Here is an 8,132-nt window from a genome sequence, read left to right as displayed (position 1 = left end):
ATTTGCAAAACACTATAAGCTAGGTGTGATCTTATCTGGGTCTCCCTTTGACTCTTCCCCAGTGGCATTCTGTCTGATACCACCAGGATGATGATGTAGCTAGGGGCTTTATTCTGAGGTTGAAATGGACATCATGCATATGATATTAAGTTTATGTACCTTCCATAATGTTAGACCTTCATTATCTGTATGCATACATTTCAACAACCCCACCCACCATACCCATTCTGGTGCTTCTTCCTTATGCACAGAGACCTGGAGGAATGGACCTGAGGCCTTTATTTACTTAAAGGGTCCTTTGCATATTTAAGGCAATCTTTGTCTTGATAAAATGGGAAGTGTATATGTATCATGGGAGCTAGTGGAAGTGTTTTACAGCCTGGGAGAGTCTTACATATTCCACGAGAATGTTGCTTGTAGTTATCCATTCCTAAGACTGAAGTGGACAGATATGGATAGTGAAGGTGTAACATGATGGCAAATACATAACTTTAATATAATTTTGTCTATGCCTCTGTGAGGATAGTAGATAGAGCAGTTTCTGTTGGGAAACTTGTCTGGCTAACAGTTGTCTGACCCAGATGATGGTAAGGTTGACCTTTTGGATGCCCATTTTCTCTATCATTTTGCAAACCATCTGATGATACTTTACCTTGAATGGAATGAAGTAAAAGATCAGATGGAAAATGACTCTCACTATGTATTCTACTAACTTTAGCTGTAGTAAAAAATTCATTTTACAGAATCATACCATAAGCCAGCAGTTATATAAAATGAAGAATATTATTGCTTTTGCTTAATGAAAGACCCAAGAGCACTAGAAGGGATCTCAGTGACACTTGCTCAGCCAACCCCTTTTCCTCTTTACTATTTAGGTGGCAAATTTTAACATCACACTATTTTGTGGCAGGGTATTACTACAGTGAGGTGAGGTCTTCATTTGGTTTAAAAGACTAAAAAATGTTCAGTAGATTGTAAAGCTGTTTTATCCACAAGTTTCTCAAATTATGGCTCATTGGTTGACTATAGTTATACATCTCTCAACTTCTTAAAAGTGCAATACATTAGGTAGCATCTGATCAAAAGTACAACCGTTTGTATTCCTTTGTTTTGTGGCTCCAAAAGGACAAGTTACTGAGATTGGTTTATAGATCTGTCACTTCATATTAAGAAAGTAGTGACTGAAAATGGTATTGCTACCAGCACCCCTGTTCCCTTCTGAATGGCAGTATGCAGGATGGTACCATATTGCCAACGGTCTTGTGGTTTCCTAATTACAGTGGATGCATGCCTGAAGTGGCTAGAAGTAATCTGTATGCAGCCATCAGTGGCTGAAAAGATCGTATCAGTGCCTTAAAGAAATGGCTTGCCTGAACAGATTATTAGTGATAACACTCTAATGCTCATGGTAGAAGAATTGTGAATCAGAATGCTATACAGTATTTTGTCTGTATCTAACCACCCAGTCACAAGTAGATTGAAAGATTTGGGAGAACATTCAAGAAAAAATTGGAGAAAAGCCCTGGTGACGTGATTATTTTATTTTATTTTTTCATTTTGCTTATCAGGGTACCATAAACATACAGTGTAATTCTTGCCAGCAGAGTCTTTCTTAAGACAGAAAAAAAAACTGTGCTCCAGGGCAAAAAAAAAAACAAAAACAAACAGATGACCATGTGAACTCCAACCCCAGCATATAAAAGACAGATCATTAAGATATTTCACCATTGGCCAGCAGATATTAACCAGAAGTTACATAAGTAGCTAGTGGCATCTGGACCACACTGTTTCATGGGCTGGACAGTTTCTGTATACTATAAGTGAATGACTTGACAAATGACCCTGTGAGAAGATATCTAAATCATTAAGTGTTAAACAGTCCTATGGTAAATCACTTGATCAGCAGAAGTATATAATGGAAGATTTAGCCCATGTTTTAGTGGTAGACTATTGGTGCCTAACCCCAAGATGTGGATGTGTATGACCAGGCCATTAAATAAAGACTGATGTCCAAGATCTTTTCCAGGGGGAAGATGACAACTGTTTCACATTGTAAGAGGTGTGGCAAGTAGAGGTACTATCCACAGAGGAGGTATGAGAATAGACCCATCGACTCATTCACTCTTCCCTCGATAACGGCTCCCTTCTCAGAGCCATTTTCTAAGGGTCAGAACCCTTTTGGCACATCTCTCTTCAGATTCTATAGCTGTGGAGACTTCAGCTTTGACTTCCCTTAATTCTGTCAGCTACAATGCTGTAGGGTCGAGAGGAGTCCTGGAGCTGAAGTGTGGGGGTTGGTTGGAGCACTGAAGTTCTCGTAGTCATTCCTCCCCCTCAGTGCTTCAGCACTGATCTCCATTGGGGCTGGGAGACTACCCTTGTCGGCTGACTGAGGAAGTATTTCCTTGGTTCCAATGGCAAAGTTTGTTTTTGTCATCATGGAAAGGGCCTTGGCTATTCCAAGATGGCAGGTGCATGCACATAGTTCAGATTTTTCCTAACTCCCAAAGCATCCTGTCTCATTCTTATTGAGTCGACGGGAGCAGACGGAACCTGTAGGCTTCAAGGCTGCTTGACATTTGAGCTCTGTGTCTGATTCCAGCATGTCTCCATCAGAGCCTTAGAGACATCTTCCATGAACATAGACGTGAAAACAGAAGTACACAAACTCCTTGCCTGAGTCTGTCACTGAAGACACTGATTTTGATAAAGGAGGAGAATCCCCCAAGCTCACCCATGGACAGTGTTACTTTTGGGGGCATCCTAGAATTGATGAAGCAGGGAAGATGGTCCACTGAAACTTCTGCTTTGGATGAGTTCCTGTTTCTTGAAGCATTTGGGCCTGGCCCATCTTGTGTCCTGGGTGGTTCCCCCTCCTAATGCATTGATAGACCTTATAGCACTGAGAGCCTGGAAGGACCCTGACATTACAGAGCCTATTCCCAAGCAGCTAGACAGAATCCTCATAACTCTGAAAGGCAGGAAACTCGGGTCTTAGGGCCCTTCAGTAGATGCTGTAGTGGTATCTGTGGCCACAAAGAACGATTTGAGTAAAATTCATCTGTCCATCTTATTAACAGACTGTCCAGGGTGTTGGGACAAAGGAAATGGACTTGCGCTTCAGCGACCTTTGCACAAAGAGTGCTGAATTACCGTGCTGTTTAACTTGTTTCCAAAGGGACTTGATCAAGGAGGTATCCAATTCTTTTTCTGGTAGCTTACAATTTGACAGCCAAAAAAACTGAACGCCCAAATGTCTACCCTGAGATCTAGTTCCACTGCTACCATTTGACTTAAAAGCAGCAGAAGGCACATCCAAGTGCAACTGGTACAGAAGGCACATCCAAGTGCAACTGGTACAGTCATTACCATGCATCTCCATGCCTGGATGCAGCTGTGTAATTTTCTGGGAAGCTTCAAGGCGCCCTTTATTAATGCCCTTTTGATGGCATCATGCTCTTTGGACCAAAGGTAAAAAAAAAATGCTTAACAGGAGCGAACAAGGTGGTAAGACCCTGTTTGTTATTGGAATCTGTTTCTCCACTCCACAAAGATCCTATTCCAGGGATCAAAGGGAGGTAAGAAAATCGTTATGAAAACCTGACCAATTATTTGTATCATTCTCAGGACCAAAACTGGGAAGATCTGTTTCCAAAGTTACTTTATCTAAATGGTTGAGAGATTGCATTTGCTTTATTTATCAATAGAACAAAGCTTCTCTACCATCAAAAGGTCAAAGCACATTCACCCAGATATGTTGCCTTCCATGCAGTAGTTTCCATGGATGACATTTGTGCTGCAGCAACATGGGCCACTCCTCCTACCTTTGATATGGTCTCCATGGGGAGAGCTTCCTTTGGTTCAAAGGTAGTCAAGAATATTCTTCCATAGGGTCTCCCAGGAAACAAAGTAGCTAGGGACTCTGCCCCATTAGTAAGGAATGAATGAAAATAACATCAGATAAAGAAGTTCTAACCGTAGTGATCCATTCCATCTGTGTTGTTGATCTTTATTCATTCATTACAACCCACCCACCATCCCCCTCCGAAAGACTCCTGGAGGATCAGAAATGGCCATAGCCTATGATAGGAAAGCTGCTTAGATAAAGCCTCCACTTTCTTCCTTGCGGGCAAACTCGATCTGAGGTAATATATAGAGGGGCACTATGGGTAAGACTTAGCTCGAGAGTTTTTTTGTCTGGTGCGAGCTTGTTAGAACGGCCAACTCTGTTCTGAGGACTGAACCAACACCCATCAGTAATGAATGAATGAAGATCAACAACACAGATAGAACGTTCTGGTAAGAAAACGTCTTTTGTGTTACATCAGACCCAAACTACAGTGTGGAATATTAATATGGAAATCTTATAAGAGATTAGCATGGGTAAATTGGAAAGAAGTATATCATGGGCATCCATGGATGTGAACATTTAAGTTATAGTGAAAAATTAAATGTCTGAACTTGTACAGTGTTTCATGTAGATATTTAAGGGGAGACCTTATTCTGGTATATAGGGCATTTAAAGACTGTTACCTTTGGGAATGTTTGGGGTTATTAAACAGTAGTAGAGAATTGTCAATCTGAATAGGAGATTATATAGGAATGAGAGATGTACTAATTGCCTCTTTGAAGAGAGTAGGTGATTCATGGACTAGACTATCAAATTATATTAAAGCAAGCACAAGTTTAAACATTTTTAAGAATGCCTTGGATACTTTATTATGGGAATGATAGTATATTGGCAGGCTAGAAGAGCATTATTATACATGCCTGAAATGTTTGCTTGCATCAGTGTAACCATTTCTGCCCTTTGGAAGGGTCCAAGTCTTGAATTTTACTCTTGTTACAGATGCAACAGATGGTCGACATTCAGATCCTCCTGTGCATTTTTGGCTTTTATGGCTGCTACAGTTTATATGGTGCTATTTGTATGCTTAATGATGAGGATATTGCAATGAACTTTGAGATGACAGTATTACATGTCTGCTATACCTTACTTTAAAAGGAATAAAGGAGCTAAAAAAGGATGGTAGTTGAATGTTTTTTTTCCTCAAATCAATTGAAGTGAAAACTTTCAAAGGGCAACCTATCCAGGTGGCTAATGGTCTATATTCCCTTTTGTTTTACAAAATACAAGAATTTACCCAGTAAATTTAAAGTGCATTTTGTCAGAGTTGTTGCTATTTCACAAAACATTTTAAAGAACTGTTCAGCTGATGATCACACTATGGCTGTGACAAGGGCTTTACTGCATACATTTGCAGAACACTATAAGCTAGGTGTGATCTTATCTGGGTCTCCTTTGACTCTTCCCCAGTGGCATTCTGTCTGATACCACCAGGATGATGATGTAGCTAGGGCTTTATTCTGAGGTTGAAATGGACATCATGCATATGATATTAAGTTTATGTACCTTCCATAATGTTAGACCTTCATTATCTGTATGCATACATTTCAACAACCCCACCCACCATACCCATTCTGGTGCTTCTTCCTTATGCACAGAGACCTGGAGGAATGGACCTGAGGCCTTTATTTACTTAAAGGGTCCTTTGCATATTTAAGGCAATCTTTGTCTTGATAAAATGGGAAGTGTATATGTATCATGGGAGCTAGTGGAAGTGTTTTACAGCCTGGGAGAGTCTTACATATTCCACGAGAATGTTGCTTGTAGTTATCCATTCCTAAGACTGAAGTGGACAGATATGGATAGTGAAGGTGTAACATGATGGCAAATACATAACTTTAATATAATTTTGTCTATGCCTCTGTGAGGATAGTAGATAGAGCAGTTTCTGTTGGGAAACTTGTCTGGCTAACAGTTGTCTGACCCAGATGATGGTAAGGTTGACCTTTTGGATGCCCATTTTCTCTATCATTTTTGCAAACCATCTGATGATACTTTACCTTGAATGGAATGAAGTAAAAAGATCAGATGGAAAATGACTCTCACTATGTATTCTACTAACTTTAGCTGTAGTAAAAAATTCATTTTACAGAATCATACCATAAGCCAGCAGTTATATAAAATGAAGAATATTATTGCTTTTGCTTAATGAAAGACCCAAGAGCACTAGAAGGGATCTCAGTGACACTTGCTCAGCCAACCCCTTTTCCTCTTTACTATTTAGGTGGCAAATTTTAACATCACACTATTTTGTGGCAGGGTATTACTACAGTGAGGTGAGGTCTTCATTTGGTTTAAAAAGACTAAAAAAAATGTTCAGTAGATTGTAGAAGCTGTTTTATCCACAAGTTTCTCAAATTATGGCTCATTGGTTGACTATAGTTATACATCTCTCAACTTCTTAAAAGTGCAATACATTAGGTAGCATCTGATCAAAAGTACAACCGTTTGTATTCCTTTGTTTTGTGGCTCCAAAAGGACAAGTTACTGAGATTGGTTTATAGATCTGTCACTTCATATTAAGAAAGTAGTGACTGAAAATGGTATTGCTACCAGCACCCCTGTTCCCTTCTGAATGGCAGTATGCAGGATGGTACCATATTGCCAACGGTCTTGTGGTTTCCTAATTACAGTGGATGCATGCCTGAAGTGGCTAGAAGTAATCTGTATGCAGCCATCAGTGGCTGAAAAGATCGTATCAGTGCCTTAAAGAAATGGCTTGCCTGAACAGATTATTAGTGATAACACTCTAATGCTCATGGTAGAAGAATTGTGAATCAGAATGCTATACAGTATTTTGTCTGTATCTAACCACCCAGTCACAAGTAGATTGAAAGATTTGGGAGAACATTCAAGAAAAAATTGGAGAAAAGCCCTGGTGACGTGATTATTTTATTTTATTTTTTCATTTTTGCTTATCAGGGTACCATAAACATACAGTGTAATTCTTGCCAGCAGAGTCTTTCTTAAGACAGAAAAAAAAACTGTGCTCCAGGGCAAAAAAAAAAACAAAAACAAACAGATGACCATGTGAACTCCAACCCCAGCATATAAAAGACAGATCATTAAGATATTTCACCATTGGCCAGCAGATATTAACCAGAAGTTACATAAGTAGCTAGTGGCATCTGGACCACACTGTTTCATGGGCTGGACAGTTTCTGTATACTATAAGTGAATGACTTGACAAATGACCCTGTGAGAAGATATCTAAATCATTAAGTGTTAAACAGTCCTATGGTAAATCACTTGATCAGCAGAAGTATATAATGGAAGATTTAGCCCATGTTTTAGTGGTAGACTATTGGTGCCTAACCCCAAGATGTGGATGTGTATGACCAGGCCATTAAATAAAGACTGATGTCCAAGATCTTTTCCAGGGGGAAGATGACAACTGTTTCACATTGTAAGAGGTGTGGCAAGTAGAGGTACTATCCCACAGAGGAGGTATGAGAATAGACCCATCGACTCATTCACTCTTCCCTTCGATAACGGCTCCCTTCTCAGAGCCATTTTCTAAGGGTCAGAACCCTTTTGGCACATCTCTCTTCAGATTCTATAGCTGTGGAGACTTCAGCTTTGACTTCCCTTAATTCTGTCAGCTACAATGCTGTAGGGTCGAGAGGAGTCCTGGAGCTGAAGTGTGGGGGTTGGTTGGAGCACTGAAGTTCTCGTAGTCATTCCTCCCCCTCAGTGCTTCAGCACTGATCTCCATTGGGGCTGGGAGACTACCCTTGTCGGCTGACTGAGGAAGTATTTCCTTGGTTCCAATGGCAAAGTTTGTTTTTGTCATCATGGAAAGGGCCTTGGCTATTCCAAGATGGCAGGTGCATGCACATAGTTCAGATTTTTCCTAACTCCCAAAGCATCCTGTCTCATTCTTATTGAGTCGACGGGAGCAGACGGAACCTGTAGGCTTCAAGGCTGCTTGACATTTGAGCTCTGTGTCTGATTCCAGCATGTCTCCATCAGAGCCTTAGAGACATCTTCCATGAACATAGACGTGAAAACAGAAGTACACAAACTCCTTGCCTGAGTCTGTCACTGAAGACACTGATTTTGATAAAGGAGGAGAATCCCCCAAGCTCACCCATGGAGAGTGTTACTTTTGGGGGCATCCTAGAATTGATGAAGCAGGGAAGATGGTCCACTGAAACTTCTGCTTTGGATGAGTTCCTGTTTCTTGAAGCATTTGGGCCTGGCCCATCTTGTGTCCTGGGTGGTT

This window comes from Protopterus annectens, chromosome 9.part0, assembly GCF_019279795.1.
Source record: "Protopterus annectens isolate FY-2018-M chromosome 9.part0, PAN1.0, whole genome shotgun sequence".
Lineage (NCBI taxonomy): Eukaryota > Metazoa > Chordata > Ceratodontiformes > Protopteridae > Protopterus > Protopterus annectens.
This window is presented reverse-complemented; position numbering follows the sequence as displayed.